General features: G+C 32.6%; 1 pseudogene; it reads left to right on the forward strand.

Annotated features, from left to right (window-relative positions):
* The first annotated feature begins 797 nt into the window (after positions 1–797).
* LOC108993063 lies at positions 798–6975 on the forward strand (annotated as a pseudogene).
* Positions 6976–11405: the final 4430 nt, after the last annotated feature.

Here is an 11405-nt window from a genome sequence, read left to right on the forward strand (position 1 = left end):
ATATATACATGTTAAGATATAAAATAAATAATAAATTTTTTTTTTATTAATTTAAAATTTTAAAATAAGTGATGATTTTACATAGTATCAGAGCAGAGATTTTGAGTTCGAATCCTGACTCTACGCTCGACCCTATTTAATTAAATATTTCACTTGTTGGATCTACTCATTGAATGAAAGTCTGATCCACAAGTGAGGGAGACTATTAAGATATAAAATAAATAATAAAATCTACATCTTCCTACTTATTCCCATCAGTTTAAACTTTTAAGATAAGTGGTGATTTCATATACGTACCTTCTTAATTTTCTCTTATTATATTCATTAGGTCCTTCCTAAGTTTCTTAATTAATTATTAGTCATGTTTTTAATTACCGCATGGATAATGATAGGTAAATACATAGAAACATAAAGTATTAAAATTCAATAAGCCAAGTCATTTTGTAATTTTTATATATATTTTTTAAATCTCTTTATAGATCTAGCAAGCAGTACTTCTCTTTTCATAAACATCGAGTGCTGATCTCACGAGTAATCTCCATATGGTTCATTTGCTTTATCTGGAGATTGTATTATTATGGATTTTTTCCACCAATTAAAGAATGAAAACTAAAATAAAAACAGAAAATATAAGAGGGAAAAGAACGAATTATAATCGTGGCGTGATACTGTTCATCATGTTTTGAATTCTCAAGTCTCCATTGATATATCATGGTTAGCATGAAATTCACCAGCTTGAAATATTGGAGGTCTCAACTCACATTTGATTTGGTTCTTTTCAGATTTTTTGAAGTCTAATGAACAGTGAGGTTGCCATTCTTCTTGAGCATCGATGTCATGAGCAGAGGAAGCATTTGTCAGATTCCATGAATCGACTTGCTCAGTAATTGATCATCATAGGATCTGTTATCTTCCTTTTCCTTTTTTGTGTTAAAATTTCTGTATCTGCAAATCAATCACTTATTTTGAAAGTTCTGAGTTCACGTTTTCATTTTTAAGAAATTTAGAAAAATGATACGAACGTTTTTTACAATCCCGTTTTAAATGAATGACATTTTTTTATAAAATAATATATCCTCAATTTGAAATATGGTTGTATAAATAGTTGTACATGTATCATTATTCTAAGATTTATGATGTATTCCTTTTCCCAGAGCTTTCGAGAAGTCTTTACAGTATGTTAAGCGCTTTAGTCGCTTCACAAATCAGGATTCTGTAAAGCAAGTTCGAGAGTATCCTTCAATTTTAAGAAACAAAAGGATCATGAGCAAAATATTTATGTCCTTGTTATGTTCTAAAAATATTTGAATGAATACGAGGCATTCATTTTCTACATTTTCTATAGTCCTATGAGTTTCATATTTCACTGATTTCTTGAAGTATATATTTATAAAAAGCTTCGATTTAGTATATGCACAGTTAAAGCTGGCGTAAAAAAAAAACCGGAAAACTAGACCGGATTGAATCAAGCCGGTCTGGTCCAGAACCAGTTTCTGTAATGGCAAAATCGGCCGGAATCGGTCCGATTCCGATTCTAGGCTTTTTAGGCCCAAACCGGACCTGTTCTATATAATATATATTTTAATTATTATTTTTTATATATAATATATATAGTAATTTAAATTAATTTAAAAATAAACTGAAATTGAACAACTTTAAACTGAAATTGATAAATCACATCAATTGAAAAAAAGTCCTAAATATCAAAAGATTAATTTGAATTTATATACCAAAGTTGTAAATAAGATTACTAAAATATTATTTACCAAAAAAGAAAGAAAATCATTCAAATATTATTATCAAATTCTTATGGCCTAATAAATTCTCAATATATTTTTTTTGATAAGTACATAATACATTACTAAATTAGTAATACTAATATACATTAGTATATAATATATATTAATTATACTTTATATTTTCTGGCCTAATACTAATAGTCTAATACTATATTACTAATATATAAATTAGTATATAAATCACAATACTAAATAATTATATATGAAATAATGATATAGTTAATAATTTAGTAATTGGTACGTAATTAGTTTAGAGGAGTAATTGGTACGTAATTGGTTTGTGAAAATGTAAAACCGGTACATACCGGTTCGATCTTAAATTTTGTCCAAAACCGGATCGAACTGGACTAGTTACACCTCTATGCACAGTACTCCCCCAATATTTGAAAAAAAAAGCATTCCAGAAACATCAATGTGGATTTCAAATTAGGAAAAAGCTATTATGCCGCTTGAAGTGTACCGATGAAGTTGCCCTCCATTGGATTGGACAAGCGGCAGTTCCGCATTTATATATTTATATATATATATATATATATATATATAAATTCTTAACTACCATGCTGCAGAGTGTTGAGTAGATACCAGATGGCTGAATTCGAGGTATTGTAGTCCATACCATACCAGCATTAAGTTGAAAAAATAAAAGTAAAAATTGAAGAACTTTGGTCTGGATGATAAACTGAATACCTAGCTATCATGTCGTTATTTCTAATTATGCAGCTTGCTGTGGTTTGAAATCTTTGCCTCGAAATTGTGGAGGAAGCTACTTTTTTCATGCCATCTCTCAAGGTATTCACTACTCTTTGTAAAACATGCTTGTCTCCCTTCTTTTAAGTTGTTTATTATTGATACATGGATTCAGGAGGGCATTTTTTTTCCTAAATAAAAAGGTTAAAGGAGCAATCCAAGGTGAGTTTTTCTATCTGAACATGAATATAGTAGTGCCCTACTCGCTAAGAACCAAACTGGAGCCGCCTTGATAGTAGAAAGCTGCAAGAGATCCCTCGAGTCGAGTTTGAGTCATATATAGATTAAAGCCCATCTTAACTAAAAAAGTTAATAAATTTTTAACCAACTAATAACGATAATATTATTCACAAATGATAAAACATATATATCATACTATGTCAAGTATAAGACTGTTCATTTGGGCCGAGTTTTTTTCTGGCCCAGCCCAAAACCCAGATAACTGAGTTCCGGTTACTGGTTCCGGCCCGGATTTGACTTGGGTTGAAACTCGCATTACAAAACTCGAACCTATATGGTCCGGGTCCAGGTATGAAATCTGGTACCCAGATTTATATGTATAAAAGCTCTTCAGCAAACTCTGGCCCGTGATCTATCATATCTCTTCTTTAGGGTTTTCATTGCCCCCACCCTCTCTCTCTCTCTCTTTCTCTCTCCTAAGCCCCTTCTAGTTTTTGAGGAAATTTGTCTCTGCTTAGACCTCTCTCTCTCAAACGAAACCCTAGCCTCCGTGTCTCTTTATTTCAAGCTTCGGCTGCCGTATCTCTCTCGTTGCCGTGTCTGTCACACCAGCGACCTTTCGGTAAGTCTCTCTATTCTCCCGATCTGTGAGCAATGAATGTAAACATTGTGATCTGTGGGCATGTGGAGTATCTGTGAGAGACTGTGTAATATGAACAAACCATTCGCAGAATGGAGTTTGAGGACAAGAGAAGAAAGATGGTGAGCCCTGTGTGACCTTCAGTTCTAGGCAAGTCTATCTTTGGGTTCTTTGAGTTTTCGCTGGGTGTTCGAGAAAGTTACATTGTTTCTCTGAGTGGTGGGTAAGGGTGATACCCGCATGATGCGGGGCGGGGGGTACCCTCCCCCACACCCTGCCCCGCACCATGGGGGGGTTGTTGAAAAAATCACATCCGCCCCACCCCCGCCTAGCCCACTACTTTGTGTTTAAAAAAAAAAAATTTGGTCTAAAAATATTTTTTTAGACCCAAATTATAATATAATTTAAATAATAAATTAAAATTTATAAATATTAAAAAAACTTAAATTCATTAGAGTTAGATTTTGGATTGAATTGACCTCCTAGACCAATCTTTATATAGGAGGCCAAGATAATACAATAGTCATCTTTAAGCAATGTGGGACTTAGTAGTAAGTCCCACATTGCTTAAAAATGACTATTGTATTGTCTTGGCCTCCTATATAAAGGTTGGCCTAGGAGGTCAAGGCAATCCAATGACTTGAATATAATTTTAAGTCTTTAATAAATTGTATATATCTATATACAATATACTTATTTATATATGTATAAATAATTTTTTTTTATATGTAGAGCTGGGGCGGGGGGCGGGGCGGCTGCCCACCCCTAGTGGTGGGTAGGTTTGCATAGAAGGGGCAAAAAGGTGTTAAAAAGTCTCGGTATTTCAAATTTTTTTTCTTCGAGGTGTTTGTACGTATCATTGCATTTCAATCTATGTTTGTGGCTATTGGTGTATAACATTGTTGTTATTGTTGTGGGGGCACAGGTGTTTGATGATGGATTGTCGTTATTTCTCAATAGCCTTCACAATATTTTTCTAGTTTGCTTTCAATTAAGTTCTAAGATGGAAAGTTTTTCTGACCCAAATTAAGTTTTGCTGGTCTAAACGAAAGTGCATAATGCATTAATATCTCAAGAGTTACACCTTGCATGCATATCATTTTAAGCTAAGCTAATCTTTCATAAAGCTTTTGTTTGTTGTCTTGCAATATATTGGACGCAATCTCAATTAAAACAATAAAGAAAATAATGACTGAGAAAACAGGAGGTTTTATGCTCTATGAATTAAATGCATTTACTTATTCAATTCTTAACAGATTTTTCTTTTGAAACTTTTTAATTGCTACGTGCCTCTTAGTCAAGTATACAATGATTTTTTGTCCTAAGGCACGTAAACCATCATATTATAATATTATATTGGTTTTCTGCTATCCTGCATTTTTCGTTTGATTTAGTTTACATTATCTTGGTTGTATTATGCAGAATGATATTTTTCCTAACGCTTTTCTTACACAGCATTGGACATTGAGTTCACAAGATCTCAGATCATTGCTGCAATGCCTTGCACCTTTTTCTGCGCATGCATGGTTTGCTTTGCAGAAGCATTGGCTTGCTAACAATATACTGGGACTTGCTTTCTGCATTCAGGTTTGCCAGCATCTTTCTGAGTGAAACGTTTTTGTTGCTAGTGTCTTTATTCAATAAAATGCGAAAATATTGTCATTGAGCTGCTTTTATATATTGTGTCTACTGTCAATATTTGGTCAATCCATTTTTGAAAGGTTTTGTTTTTGTTATTTGCAGGGAATTGAAATGCTTTCTCTTGGGTCTCTCAAGACTGGCGCCATCCTTTTGGTAAGAAGTAGGACTTATGGAATTAATGCCAATCTTTCTGCTGAAAGTAAAGCACAAAATTGAAGTCTTTATTGTAATATCTTTGTTCGTAAGATCTGTAGTTATAGAAAATGTATTTGGAAGTGCAATGAATTAATGGATTTTATAAGCTGTGGATATTTATTTATTCTTTAGAAACCTCTTCTTTGGAATGTATGCATGGTGAATTTGGTGTTCCTTTTCATGGTTTGTGTTTTTCTCTGCTGAAATACATTTTTTCTCTTCAGTTTGGGTGGTTGCAGAGAATATACTAAGAATTCAATGTGGCTGTTGTCTTCAGTTTGAGTGGCTACAGAGAATAGACTTGAAGTTGTTATTTGGTGTGATTAAATCACTGATGGAAGACTATGTTATTGATATGTATCTTGTAATTTTGTATTTTGTAATGTAATGTATATAATACAAAATAATGTAATATGTAGTGGATTGCATTGTATGTTGCATGCATATTACATGATTAATATTGGATTTTTTTTTTTACATGCATTTAGTTAAAAAGGTCTAGTTGTTTCTAGGCTTATTTATTTTTGACATAAAATTTCGTTTTTCATTTTTAATATATTTTTATTATTATAGACAATGTTCAATGTATTAGTATTATGGTTTTTAACATGACTTCTTTAGAAAAATTTAATAAAATATAGGCTTTCATGTTAAAAAATTATGCTTTTTAACAACATTTTTTCTTGAAAAATTTGTAATGAAATATAGGCTTTTAGATAAAAATAAAATAAAAATTATGCCTTTCAACATTATTTTTTTGAATAAAATATAGGTTTTTGTAAAAAAAAAAATAATTATAATAAAAAAAAAGAAAGAAAGAAAGAAAAGAAAAGGAGTACAACCCGGAACCCGGGTTTCAAAAATCCGGAATCACCCGGGTTTTAGCTCTAGTCTATCCCGAGCCAACCCAACCTGGGTTTCGATCTGAGTATAGCCGAATTCCCGGGTCAAAATTCGGATGAACAGTCTTACTCAACATAAAAAGATACCTCGTCCAAGCACATGATATGTCAGTGCTAAAACAATTGCCACACTGACAATAGAAAGGAGGAAAAAAAAAAAGGGGTACCGTATACCACAATTTTTTTGTCCCTGCAATGTCATGCATGCATGTGACAATCACTGCTGATCTATTGCCAATGCCCAATCCCAGTGCTTAAAAATCTTCTTTAAGAGGAGAAAAGAATAGTTCTTAGAGAGAATTTCAATTGGCACCTCTAAATTACAATATATTGCTTTTAAATTGCATCCTAAACTTATCACATTTAACATTTTTCACCCCTAGCTAGCTATCTCAAATCTCAACTCGATCGATCCATATATATTTTATATATATATAAATAGCTAGCTCTGAATTTTGAAACGAATTTGACACATGATCCCCTTTGTATGAACTTTTTCTAAGCATGGTATTTATAAATATTATTGTTTTCCCAATAAAGAAGTGGTGAAATTAGGGCTGTGCTGCGCATCAGCCGGAAGCCGCAGCACACCGCCCAATTTTGTTTTTTTTTTTTTTTCACTCAATGCACTAGGTGTGCGCCGGCTTCCATAAACAGTAGGCTTACATTTATATTTTCTCGTGAAATTATATCCCTTTGACTATATTTTGGCTCTAATTAATTGCCAGTACCATTTTCTGGTGCATATTTATCGAAGCAAATTGAATCCCATCCATGGGTTAATTTGCAGATGGAAGGGTGAGGTTATGATGATGAAGCCATCGAGAGATTATTGAATGACCTGGCAGTAATAATCATGAAGTTTGCTTGACCCTTTGAAATCAGCCCATGCATGCATATATAATGTTTATCCAATTTCAACAGCATTGAGCAACATGAAAATAGTTTTATGGGTTTGGTGGAAGCTTTGGATAACATGTGGTTTCCTACAATAACTTTTGAACACGACTATAATTTGTGATGAAAAGTATTACAATCATAAAGAAATTTTATAAAAATAAATTCATAAATTTTATGTACTTTCATGTGATATATTGATCTATTTTACAGTATAAGTAATTTTATAATTTGGCATAATATATCAAGTCAAGTCAACTTATAAGCTTATTTTTATAAAATGTTAAAACATTTTTCATTTGTGATATCGTGCAATGCAAACTTCTTGCAAGTTGCTTTTGTTCTTTGGCAGACAGCGCTTTGAGCTTTCGTTATTGACGACAATGTAATATGTACGTTGTCTTGAAACTTTGGACTCAAAGGGTCCGGAAAGAGCACAAGAACAACTGAACAAGCTAAGCTCCAACACAACAAAATGCATTGCTCTCTGATCTCTCTCTCTCTCTCTGTAATCTCTGTGACATGATGTGAAAGTTCAGTCACAACCACTTCGCATTTTACTCTGCCCTCTCTCCTTGAACCGGACCCCCCCACCCCAGTGGGAGGTGGCTCTGTGCCTCGGGTTGAGGGGAAAAAGTAAAAAAGGGGAAAGAAAAACCCCGAAATTCCAAATAAAGGCAAAGCAAAAACCTCCAATTAATTTCAGAGCATAAAGCAAAAACCTCCAATTATGATCATAAGCGCCAACTGGCCCTTAACTTTCTTCTTTTTTGGTTGTCAAAAAAGATGTTGGAATTGCTGTAAAAGCTTTTCTTTCTCTCTATTCTCTTTCAATCATAAAGCAATCGATTGCAAAATCATTTCTCACTCATCCATTCTTTACATGCATGTCACTGTCACCTTGGAACTCTCTCTCTCTCTTCCTAATACACAAAAGAGTAGCAGTAACTGGAATAAGGAGTACTGTACTTATTTCGAGAAATCAGAACCTTTTATTGGCTTTGCTAAAGAATAAGTAGGGCTGGTATCATGTTACAGGTATAAGAATCTTATTTTACAGTTCTTGTTATCTTTATTTTATTAGGAAAAAATGTATTTAGGTTCCTCTTATTTTCATGATATTTTACTGATAGGAAAATAGTTATTAGGGGGTGCTAATAGAATAATGGTTATTATGGGTACTACTTGCCCCCTACGGGACGAGACCATCCATTCCCCGCACCCCACCTCGCATGGGGAGGGGGTGGAGTTTTCACCCCCATCCCCAGGTCCCGGGATGTGGGGGCTGGGCGGATTGAGAATCTGCCCCGCTTCCGTCTACTTAAAAAATATACTACATTTTACTTAATTTAAAAATTATTTCTAAATCTAAAAGTAATTAAAAATTTATTTTTAGACCCAAATTATAAATTAAATTTTGTAAATATGACTATAATTTAAAAACTATATAATTTTTAAATTTGTTAATGCATATTTTGTATAAATTATAATATATTAGTTTTTAAACTGTGTAATTTTTAAATTTGCTAGTGCATATTTTATGAACAAATCTAATAAATTGTAATATATATTTATATATACACAGTTTGTAATATATATATATTTATATATATATATATTTATATTTATATATAAAATATATATATATATATATATATATATATATACAAATGTAAGAAGGGGCGGGGTTGGGCCCTCCCTACCATCCGACCCCGCTAGGGGCCCTAGATGCGGGGTGGGGTGGACGGGGGAGGGGCAGCGGGGTGCGGGGCTCCACTGCCTACCCCTAATAGTTATTGACCTTTAAAACTTAAGAAATGTTTTAGGTACAAAGATATTTTATAAAAGATTAACAATCTGACGTAACTTAATATAGTACGTCATATATATATCACATAAAGTCATATCAGTTTGTGAATTTATTTAAAGTTGCAACACTTTTATGATGTGTATGCATATATATGTAACATGATTAAAAATATCAATGCATGATTTGCTATCAAAATTTCAAAAAACTTGCGATATGTTCATTAATTCATATGTTATCTTAATTTTCCACATTATATAATTACTCAAGTACATTCTCGTGATATAATATGATTAGTTTCTTATAAAGTTAGAAAATACAAAATGGGATTCGAATATTAAAGGTGGTTTAACTTTGCAAACTTCTTCAAATTTGAACTGTATTTGCTTCCAAACTAAATGGTTGAGATTTGGGCATATTACGATATATCATTTAAAAGTATAATGCGGATTACTGAAAATATCATGAATTAGTATATATCTAAACTTATTATAGTCTCATACAGCAAGAAGATATATAATCAATAGCTTTTCCGTGTGCCTTATAACCACAATGGTATCTAGCTACGTACACTACTCTCCGATTGTGATGATCAGAGAAAATGCTATATATTCATGAGTTTAATCTCATATCTTTGAGATGATCAGGTTAAGATATGGAGATTCGAATCCCAAATATGCATCGTGAGAGAGGATGCAAATGACATTAGGCTGAAAAGCCATTCAAATCATGTGTTATTCAAGTTATGGATATATATATTAGGAAACCATTAATGGATGTGTATATATATATGTGTATATATGTCTCAAATAAGGATAAAACCAATCCCACAAATCTGTCCCAAGTATATATGTGTATGTGTATGTATATATATATATATATATATATATATGAATAAAAATGGATGAAACATTTTGAAGGTAGCCAACCAATGCATGGCCGGGGAGTTTAATTAATTGAGAAGAAAATTAGTAATATGTCATAGAATTCAAAAGGGATTTTTTAACAGTACGTAGATTATATGTTGAATTATACAGTGCAAGTGGAAGGTAGCAGCGGATGCATGCAGTCTGTTCATGTTTGTTACTTTCACTACATATATGCCCATAACCTGCAATATTATGACTTCTCATCAGTGCTTTGCAGATATTTCAATAATTTCATTGCTGGGAAAAAATGTAGAGTCAAAGTAGATCATGATCAGTACTGTTGTTTTCCTATTATTCCAAGCTCACCGACATGGAAGACCTAATAATATTCAATGGCCAGAGACTTTTGTTTTAGAAAAAGAAAAAAGAAAAGAAAGTTATTTCATTATATGCATTCATATGATCTACGCGGGTTATATGGCATGCAAAGTACTATATTTTCGTAGAATTAAGGAAAGTTCTACCTATATATTAAGAAAGTCGAGAGAGAGAGAGAGAGAGACCATTAGAGACACTGACTTTTACTATTTTTTATTTTTATTATTTGGACTTCAAATGGGGTCCTTTAACTGAATTGGATTGTCCATTACATAGTGACACTATTAAATGCTAATGTGAATGAAATCCACACTACCTAATAAGAGTTTTCTAGGGACAATATTAAATGATGCAGGGTCCATATGATGTGTCTCTCTTTAAAATTGGACCATCCAATTTGATCAAACAATTAGAAAATATCTCTATTCATTATATATTTATATAGGAAAAATTATTTGTATAATCTTAAAGTCTGTAAATGTCGTACAATATTTTTTTAACAAAAAGTGAGATACACTTGGGACCCATGCACAAAGAAAACTTATTTTTTCATTGTGACTCTGTGAGTTTCACTCTCTAATTTCAAAGGTATTAATGCAAGATTTGTACATCTTAAAATTGTATCCGGCATTTATGTCCATGTAGCATGACATTGCAACTTGAAGATAATCAAACGTGTCAATTGATCGACTGCATGGACCATCGTAATTGGCCGGTGTGACATATAGGGTTTGAACTCTGATGAAATGTTTAAAAGTACATCCACCGAGTGCATTAAAGAACTAGGAGAAAATGGAGAATTTCCTCGATTGACTATATATAAGATCTAGGAAGGATTTATGTGCTGTTTTATCTTTCATATTCGGCCTAGGGTTTTGAAATTCGTCTAGTTTATGTATAGTCAAAAGGATGGGGCCCGGGTGATCGAAGAAGGGAGGAGAATGCCGACATGTGGGTGCATGTCACATAATGTATATGTGCCAAATGCTACACGAAGTAGTTTGAGAATTAGAATAATGGATTATTTGGGAGGATGAAAAAAACAGAATAACTAAGAAACTCACAAAGGTATGTGTGTGTGTAAATAGGGTTTACCATGACAAAACCATATTTGTGAAAGGAGTAATGATATACATCACACTCTTATGATCCTATTTTGATCATACTGAGTAGTATGTAGCACATTTATCACTATTAAATGATAAAAAATCATGTAATAAATAATCATTTAATAGTGAGAAATGTGTCACGTTTTATTTAGTGGGATGAAAGTAAGATAGTAGTATGGTGTATAGAATTTTTCTTATGAAAGGAAAACACTATAGGTACAAAGGGATCCCACAAAGAAAT

The sequence above is a fragment of the Juglans regia genome, chromosome 15 (genome assembly GCF_001411555.2).
Source record: "Juglans regia cultivar Chandler chromosome 15, Walnut 2.0, whole genome shotgun sequence".
Taxonomy (NCBI): Eukaryota; Viridiplantae; Streptophyta; class Magnoliopsida; order Fagales; family Juglandaceae; genus Juglans; species Juglans regia.